The sequence below is a fragment of the Haemaphysalis longicornis genome, unplaced genomic scaffold (assembly GCF_048455015.1).
Source record: "Haemaphysalis longicornis isolate Haplotype H1 unplaced genomic scaffold, Haemaphysalis longicornis Haplotype H1 scaffold_1, whole genome shotgun sequence".
NCBI classification, from domain to species: domain Eukaryota; kingdom Metazoa; phylum Arthropoda; class Arachnida; order Ixodida; family Ixodidae; genus Haemaphysalis; species Haemaphysalis longicornis.
In genome coordinates, this window is record NW_027526203.1 from 303,397,694 (window position 1) to 303,408,018 (window position 10,325).

Here is a 10,325-nt window from a genome sequence, read left to right on the forward strand (position 1 = left end):
CCTTAATCCCTAAGCTCTCAGGCATCCCCATTAATGTGTATAAAAATTTCATTCGCGTTTTTCCGGGCAAGTGGTACCATTGATGGCCTGAGGCATTTTGGGAATAATATCTCCCATATCCTTTATTAAATCCGCGGTTAATTCGTCGTCTGCCACAACTCTCCCTCTCCCCTCGAGCGCCTTCATCCCGTTGAGTGTCTTTGGAACCTCGCGAACCAAGCTAGTCCACGCTCAGTCCTGTTTCCTAGCCTAATGCTGCTAGCGTGCTAATCTGCATAAAGCGTTCCGCTGCGTTCCATTATCTCATCCATGTTGTTTGTAACGGTGCCAGTTTTGGCCATAAGGTCCTAAAGGTTATCTACTACGCCACACGATTAGCAAGCTTCTCCTTTGTCGCCCTTGAACTCCCTCCTGTTTTTATTGTATCTTCAGTACTTGCCAGCTTGGCACGAATGTCACTGATCTGGGTCCTGTTAACAAGTTTTTACAACTCCGCAGGGGCAAATTTGTTGGCGTGCCCTTGGGGTGGTAGAAAGTCGTTTCCAGTGATTATTATGATAATGATAGTGGTGATATCACCGTAGACGAAAGAAATGATGGTAATAATAAAGAAAATAATGAATGTAACAACAATACTCAAAAATGTTTGTTTACGTGACTAGGGACAACCGACAGACCTTTATGAGGAGGCGAAGTATACTATTGATTATACATTTTATTGTTTTTATGAGTATTAACATAGTCGCTGTAATATCAATAGACCGACAAAACACGCCAGAACACGTGTGAGAATGCGTTTAGCCACTGCTGGTTTCACTAACTTGGAGGAGCAGGTGCATAAATGAGTGTCAATTGTGCACGCTCGCACCAATGCACACAAATCAGAAACAGATAAAGATGCTTATTTTTGCACACGAGATTTTACAGAAAAACACAAATGCCCCCGGATAGCCTTTTAACGCAGGGGTGTAATTCTGGGCAGGAAAAGATTTTTGTGCGTCATATTCAGAGTGGTGAGATGCGTATACTCAGACCACCAATATCGCTCAGCGCTCTTGTGCTCCCTTGGTCTGCCATTCCTTGGCCCGAGGAATAGGAAACAGAGCGAGTCTGTGAGGCGCATAGAAACCGCACCTAATTTTGCACAACCAGAGGCTTTGAGAACGATAGTTTCAGTTTCGCTATACTAACGGGACACATGGCGATAATGGGCTAATGAGTTTGTATATTTGGGTAACGTTCTGGCTCTCTAAGAAAAAAGTGTAAGAAAAGCCGCCCATGGGACAGGGCCTCAGCGTTTTTCTGATTTCATTTCGCCACCCGGAGCCAGGATTGGGCTTTCAGAACTGGCTCTAAACCATCATTTCCTTACCAAGTAACCCACATAATGGTCTGACTAAACAAATTACATAGGGCTTTTTCGTTGATTGTTTGGCATGGTAAAAGAATATTAAGGCAGTGAAGTTCCGTGAGTGCCTTCGGAAGTCGCTCCTACAAGTTTTAGCGTAGTCACTAATGGAGGAATGAAAATATTTCGTAGGAAATACGACTCAACGTCCTGGGACGGCATCTTTCCACTATCCTTCAGATGCTGTCTGTACCGTGGCACATTTAGGGTGGTTACAATGCTTTCCAAAATGTCAGCACAGTGTTCTAAAATTACCCTAAAAATTGTATCAACGCCCTTGATATCGCTTCTCTTACTAAGCACTAGGGTCGTGTCCGTAACATTACATACCGCACCGCATTTTGAGATCTGGCTACTGATGTCGATAAGGAGAAGCGTAAAACAGGGAACGTCGTTGCGAGCTACTGTTGCGACAATAAGTTGGGTATACCTAATGGCATTGAGTCTCATTTATGATATAACAGCTGAAATTTGTTCTTGACACTTATTTTGACAATTTATAAGGCATGTTCAATGCTTTATAGGTTTTCTCGGAATTACAACGCAGCATCGCGGCGCCCATCTCATCGCGTCTTTCAAAGCCGAGTAAATGAAGGGAAGTGGAAGTTTATTTCACATGTTTATAAAGCGCCTTCAAATAATAATGCAGAAGGAGGACCTTAGTTAGAAAACTATGGGGGAACCTCATATGAGAGAGTGCGTAAAAGAACAGCGTTAGAGACCGCAGTGAGCAAACTATAAATCAATAGGGAATGAGAAGGAAAAGACGAGGAAAAACGTACATAAATCAAATGGTAGCAATAGAAACAAATGCACATCAAACACTAAAGCAAATAATATGAAGGCTTAAAAATGACAACATAAACACTGCGAAAAATTGAGATGCAATGCAAACAGGTATGTATAAAAATATCAGTGTGTCGAACCGAAAAAAATACCGGTTCGGTTACGGTTCTGGTTCAGGTGAAATCATTTCGTTCCGGTTCAGTTCCCGTTCGACAAAATCACGTACCGAACCGGTTCGCGAACCGGTTCGGGAGCTTGAACCGGTTCGCGAACCGGTTCGATGAGTTCAATTATCACTCAAATTAGAAAAAAACATTTAGTAGTTTAAAACAACAGTCAAATCAAAATACAGACAAAAATTCAAAATGCTGCTGTTCCCCAAGGGCAGTGGCACAATTGCAAAGCACACTTTAAACGATTACGAGATATTAGAAATACGAGATATTAGAAAAAACCGATGAAGTATCGACGATTTACCACCTCGTTTCTCGCCCAGACTTCATGTTGTCCTAGCGACTATTCATAAAGCCACCGCCAAGAGATATGATGGTGGGATATATTTTCTGTCCTTTCCTTTTTTGTTGAAATCGCAATCGTCGCTATGGAATCGCCCATCACGCTAACCTTGAAGCCTTAAATTTAGGCCTGCGTACCAGCGCTTAATACCAATGGCGCACATTTTTTTATATTTGTAACAAAAACGAAAAATCGTACAACAGGCACATAAATACTACCAATGAATTAGATTATTTGGTCACCCTGAATAATTTGTTAGCTGTCACCTTACCGAATGTGGTAGCCACACTTTTGTTAAAAGTAAGCTTTAGTTAACGCTCAGTCGCTGCATTATTGCTCTGACCACTGCAATTCCTTTTGCGATAGCTATACCGGATGTCATCGTACCGCCTAACCCCCGGCCATCGTTCCGTGTGCTACATTGCGGAATCTTATAACAGATTATGTTGTTACAAATAACAGATTATGCTGTTACAAAATGAAAGGGAAATTCGACGCGCGGAGCATGAGATGGGACGTTTTTGGGCAGACGCTCTTTAATTCGTCCACAGCAGTACTCCCCTCCAGAACGAGTAGCAGTAGAAGTAATGTAGCGACTTGGGCAGTCAGCATAAGTGCACCTTGGAAAAAAAGCAGATCTGAAAGAGACAAAACTGCATCAGCAGCAAGCGGGTTTGCCACTGAGCAGCTCCTGCGGTCGCACTTGTCAAGTATTAACAATTTGCAGGTGTCGGACCTTTTAAACAAATTACCAAATGCAAAAAAGTTTGCACACATCGGGTGTGGGCTTCCGCTGTTGCGCAGTGGAGCACTCCTGCAGCCTGATTGCTCCAATAAAGCGGCAGCTAGGGAAGGGCGAAGTCGTTTTGTATCCCCTGCAAGCTGCCGAGAATGAGATTTCGTTTGGTCAGCTTGCACTACGCTTGCGCTTCGAGCAGCAACAGACCATTTCTACATTGGTGCTCATTCATTTCCCTTGTTGTTAGATAGAGCATGATAGTGTTCAATTGTCTGGAGGAGAAAGTGCGCGAGCGTGTACGAAGTTGATGGTACGTACAAAAAAAAGGCTTGAATTGCACTGACTGTGCAATATCAACAACGGAGGATCGAACCGTTTCGGCATTAACCGGTAACCGTTATTTCTTTTTTTGGTTCAGTTCCGGTTCGGGTTCAGCGTTCTCAAAAAATACCGCTTCAGTTCCGGTTTTCGGTTCGGTTCCAGTTCGACACCTTGATATTATATATATATATATATATATATATATATATATATATATAATGTTAGTAAAGACAGGCTAGTCCTCTCCCTGAAACGTCAGTATAAACTTTTATTTTTGTTTTTAATGTCCTTCTCGTGTGTCTCTGTCTTTACTAACCTTATGTTTTCGCGCTCTGTGTGAGTTTTTGTTTCCATCCAGACTATATATATATATATATATATATATATATATATATATATATATATATATATATATATATATATATATATATATATATATATATATATATATATATATATATGCCAAAGTAGATGCCAGAAAACATTTTACTTGATTTCAGAATACACGGGCGGAGCGAATCGATTTAAGGGGAGTTGGTAGTTCCGTCCATATTGAAATGGCTGCGAATACGGTTGTTTGCCTTAGAGCGAATCTCCGGTAGATTTAGGTTATTCTGTTCGGAAAAACGGGTGCTTTTGGAGTTAAAAAGGAACTACTGGTCGATCCAGTTGTGGATCAACTGATTATTTCTGGCGCGAAAGAACAGAGTGCACACTTTTATTGAAGTTAAAAAAGGGTAGGATTTTAATGTCAAAATATAAGTGCTGAGCAGAGTCTGTCGGATGGCTGAAATGAATAATACGTACGGCTCGGTTTTGCAAAGAAACAAGCGGTAATAGATTAACATTATAAGTGCTTCCCCACGAACCTAGACAATGTGTTATATTACTGTGTACAAAACAGTTGTAAAGAGAACGAATAAGGGGAAGAGGAAAATATGCGCGAGTTCTGATCACTATGTGAATGCCAAACGCAATTTTACCAATGAGTGACTTGATGGGCAAGTGAAATTTTAAACGTTTATCGAGCACCACTCCTAGGAATGTGGTGTTGTCGGTGTGGCTGATAAAATGTGTGCCAAAGTGGAGATAGGGAATTGAGGTAATTTGCCTATGATGGGAGTGAAAAATTATGAAACTGGTTTTAGTAGGGTTTATAGATAAGCTATTGTTTCGGCACCAGTCATGAGGAAGGATTAAATGGCTCATTTATTGTAAAATTCTATACATAAGGCTTCCGGAGTTGGCGTCGTAGCAGCGGGACGGTCGATGGAGCGAAGAGCACAAAAGTAAAGAGGTTGGGCCGAAAATGAAATAAGGGGAATTTGGGTCTCCACCAGATCATTTTCAGTATTCTTCGTTGTCGGAACTCGTGTCAGCCTTTATACAGCTTTCAGGCGGCTCGAGCCGTCGTGCATTTATACAGCCCACATATTCTTTTATCCCTAAATACTGTTAATACCTAAACGCCGAAACAGCCGAAATACGTGAGCCAGGTCTGTTGTGTGCTAAGGCCGGGTTCAGACTGTTGCCGCAGCGGTCGTAATAACTTTAAAGAATGACGTCATTTCACGTCTCAGCCAACCGAACTGCGTGACACACCGTTTTTTTACGTCCATAGATCACGATATGGCTTTTACGTCGGTAGTCTGAACATAGCCTAAGTCATCTGAAGTGCATGAAAATAACACCGGCAAAGAAAACAAGGACATACGCGAACTTCCACTAAATGTTATTGAAGCATAGTGAAATATATACGAAGAAGACAAAGACGACACGGACAAAGAAGACAAGTACAGCTTACAGCTGTCCTTGTCCTCTTTGTCTGTGTTATTTTTGTGCGCTTAAGATGAACGTTAGGCCGGGTTCCGACTATGGTCGCAACTGTCATATCTTTAAATAATTACGCCATCTCGCGTCTCAGCCAACCGAACTACGTGAAACTCCGTTCTTTAACGTCCCTAGCGCATGATTTGGCTGTTACGTCGGTAGTCTGAACATAGCAGTATGGGATACCAACTAGCCCGAAACCAAGCCCTTCTGGTGTGTCGTCGAAGATAACTGCACTGTAGGTGCTTTATCGAACCCTTCAATGTATCACGCAGAAAATGTCTTCTTCAGAGCCCTTAATAACGGCGTTTTTAGTCGTCTTGCTGATCCAACTAATTTTCCTGTATTTATTCATGTGCTTTTTTTTTTGAGGGCGTCATCAGCGCATTTAGCTCAACAGCAGAGAATTTTTCTAAACGTTTCCTTCATTTTCTATGTCGTCACACACCTCCTAAGTGTACAGTGTACAGTGCACGAAAAGGAGCTATCTGTCGTGAAAGGAACGCAATATTATCAATAATATTAACTCGTCCCGAGCGGTTCTCTGACACCTAGCGCACCCGCCGAGAGTCAATGTGGCTTGCCACCGCCTCTTTGTCATCATTAAGTGCCCTTAAAATGCTTTCCCAGCTGCGATAGCTTCGAGGCGATATATCGTTTATAATGCGATTCGAATGCTTCACCTTTCTCAAAAGCGTCGAGAATTTTCTTAACGGTTCTGTAACGAGAGCTTGAAGAGAAACTTTTTGTTGCTTCCCGAAACGTGCTACACGGCGAAAAGAAAGAAAAATTCAAAATATGCCACGAACCCAGTAAGGGTATTTATACCTCTCTCGGCTAGAACCTTCGCTTTATTCATGATCGTAATTTGTGTGCGGAAAATGAAAAGGAGAAACCTTTCGGTGGCGTTGACAATGGAGCGTGAGTAATACGGCCATGGTTTAATCATCCGGCTTCAGTTGGGTGCTAATGTCGGATTGCGAGCAAGGGCTGATTCAGTGATTTCAGTTAGGATGAGCGGATTTCTGTGGCAAAAGGTTGGTCAATGGCAGATTGCCAAGTCTGCGTGGAAGGCAGGTACTCTTGTCCCTCATTGTTGGCACTTAATTGCTTAATTGTGCTCTCAGTACAACTTTTGGAGACGGGTTCGGTCATGGCACACTGCCCAGTCACCGTCGTGGGCAGGTGTTCTACTTTACCCTAGTGGGCACTTGTACTCGCAGCGCGGCTATCAGCTGGGGTTTGTGTCATGACAGGCTGCCAAGTATTTATCGAGTTCAGGTGTGGTTCCTCATCACATTTGGCACTCGCACTCGCAACAGTGCTTTCGTTGGGCTTTCTTTTCGTGGAAACTTGGAAGAAGTTTAGACAGGGGTCGTTTCTGTTCCGATTTAAATGCGTAGAAGAGTTTTCACTCACTGAAAACCAAGCTGCGTTAAGGCACGGTGTAACCTGACGCCAAAAGATGAAACTGCCGTTATCTTCTTAGTGACTTTAATTCCGGAGCGATGGTGCTAATAATATGAAAAACAAGAATGGATCGTGTTCTCTCTTGTTTGCATTGTAAACACGATGTTTGGGACCGAAGCGCTAGAGGTGAGTATTGGACACGCGTGACTCGACCAGATGTAGGGGAAATCCCCAAGGCGGAGTAAGTTTCCGCGAAGGAAAATTTGCCATCCACCTGAAATGCAGCCGTAGGGCTACAAAGGAAAGCTATACAGCTTTCTCAGAAACTTCGCAGTTGTAAAAAAAATTCTTCCTGGTCCAGGATTCGAACTCGGGACCACCGCCTATCTTGTGCAGTCTATAGATTTCTGAGAAAGCTGTATAGCTTTTTTTTGTAGCCCTACGGCTGCATTTCAGGTAGATCTCACATTTTCCTTCACCCGTGAGTAGGTATGGGGCCAGAAAAAAATGAATGACTAGGCACACTATTAAAATGTAAAGATTGTCGAAACTGCTCGTCTTTGGAAGCCTGTGGACACATCACACTTTTCCTGATTCTTTTGCCTGGCGCGGTCGCGGTCACCCGCCTGACTACGTGGAGCTAATACTGCCAACTCTAAAAGGAAAGCTGGCTGGCTCGTCGGTGTATTCAACCACCCTAATTCCGGACGCAGCGGTGAGATCTAACCCATAGTGTTTGTTGTGAAATAAGTGGATAGCCTTCTCTCGTGCCCCACTATCATCATCAGAAGTGTGTTTGATTAAAGGCATCATTGGGAGGGGTCTCCGCGGCTCGTCCCTTTCTCCACACATTTTTGGTGCCGTGAAACCCGGGAGAAGGAACCTCCAGAGGTGAGCTACAGCGAGCGTATTTCGCTTCTGTTCGACCGCCTTCTTACCTCTGGAGATTGGGAATGAAGCCGCACAGGAATCCTCCAACTCGGAGAACAGCGGGGAAGCCTTAGAAGAAGAAGATTGATCGAACCCAGCCACAAGAGATATCTGCCCGACACAGCACGAGATGTCCGTTAGAGGAGACAAGACCGACGCGGAGACGACGCCGACTTCTGCCTTCTGAGCCCGGTCGCCAGCTCTTACAATGGACGCGACGCTGGACCGGACCATGGAGGCCCATCTCGAAAGGCGACGCATCGTCCGACTAGAAATCACGACAATCATCGGCCAAGTTGAAGACCTCCTCCCAGTGACAAAACCATCAATTAGTGAGTTGAGTGAGCTTGCTACTAAGTTAACAGTACATCACGACGAACTGCGCCAGATTAACCGAGAAGTGGAATATTGTGTAGACATTGATAATCTGGAGGCCGAGTTTGAAGACGCATTCAATTTTGACTACCTAGTTTTTGTGGCAAAATCCAAGATTGAACTTAAAATAGTTGAAGCAAAGAAAGCTCGTGAAAACCTAATTGGTTCTCTCAAAGAACGAGTTCGCGCCGAACGCAGGGAACGCCGGGATAATCAGACCAGATATTTGGAAAGTAGAAAAACGTCATATGCAAATCAAACTCATGGAGCGGAGAATGATGACGGACGACAAGAACTGAACAGGAATTTCCAAGATATTACCCCAATGGAAGCCAACGGTCTTGTGAATTCTCCCGAAGAAACTGGAAGCGCGGGAGAGACAACTACCACTACGTTCATGAAGCGAAAGGCAATGATTTCTACCAGAACTGGACTTGTGCAAACAAAGGAAGCCATCAATGACTTGAACACCGATGACCTGACTCCCAAGATACCCCAGGAGAAGCCTTCTTTTAATGTGGAAACAGTGCTCCAAGAAACCAATGATGGAGAAGGCTAAAGTATGGATCCCGCGATGTTTGACGCTGATTTTCCTGGCGAAAGGAAGAGTATATCTTCGTTTCAACCTGACGTAATTAGTCCTTCATTGCTCAAACGTAAGGCACTGAGAAAGCAGTGCGTGCGAAAGAAAGACGGCACTGCTAAAATGAATCGTTCAAGGACAACGGACCTCAATGAGAGCGCTCATAATTTGCCACAGTTTAAAAGGAATTACTGCCGCCAGCTGACGTTGGGAACCAGAAGGAAGCATCTTCATTTTCTTGCAAGAAGATGCACAGTGAAGCACGACTCAAAACGCAGAACTGGAACAGTACGGAACACAACAAACCGTATCATGCGCTTTGAACAGAGCCGCAACGCGAATGAGACCCACGCACATCCGTCTGCAACAACAAAAAATGATGCCTCGTCCACACGGAAAGAAATACCCGCCACCAAAACACGCAAAAGCAGCTCAACTAGTCTTAGAAAAGTGCATCTATGCGCTCCCGTGTCTCGGTTCTTGGGCCCACCGAATCCAAGACATCCTTACCATCGGTGGAGGTGGAAGCCTACATGTGTTGAACTCTTTTGGCCCACTCGGACATGAAATTAGCTTTCAATGGACTGAACAATTTCATGGACACGAACCATACTCATCGTCGCGCGGGGGAGGATGTTGTGAAATAAGTGGATAGCCTTCTCTCGTGCCCCACTATCATCATCAGAAGTGTGTTCGATTAAAGGCATCATTGGGAGGGGTCTCCGCGGCTCGTCCCTTTCTCCACAGTGTTTCCTGTTGCTATGCCTACTGAGGCTAACGTAATCGTAGGTACTCGTCTGGCATCGTGCATGCGGCTAGCAAAGCCTGCCGGCATCGGTAGATAATGGCATCAACCGTGGCAATTCTCTTTGAAGGGAATTGTACGTCAGTGGTGTTGATAACAATACGTAGCTTATTTCCTGCCGTTGGTAACAACTTCAACAAGCTCTCGGAACCGCACATCGTTGGCCACCCCGGGCAATAGTCCTTTCAGGGAAACTAGCATCCCACGCCACTTCCCGGATTTATACACCCCCGGCCGTTTCTCAAGAGGGTGAAGACGCGGAGAACTCAAGCATGCCTGATTCCACTCCTCTTCGATGAAACACAAAAATATTTTCCCAATACCGTCACGAACGACGACGTTCTAGCCACGGCACCAGGCGACGACCTTTCGGCGGTAAAAACCAACTCTACAACGTTCCCCACCACCCACTGATACGCTACCCGTAATTCCGGTGCCCAACCTGGCACCCTGCACAACATACCATAGGAGTGTCAGCAAATTCCATCCCTCTCCCCCTATTTCTCACCGAACCTTCAAGTAGCAGCGGGAGGGTCAGCTACCCAGTATACCGAACGCTCAGGAGCTGAAATCCTAACGTCTGCTACCATTGCGGGGGCGCGCAGCTTCTATTTTCGCGTGG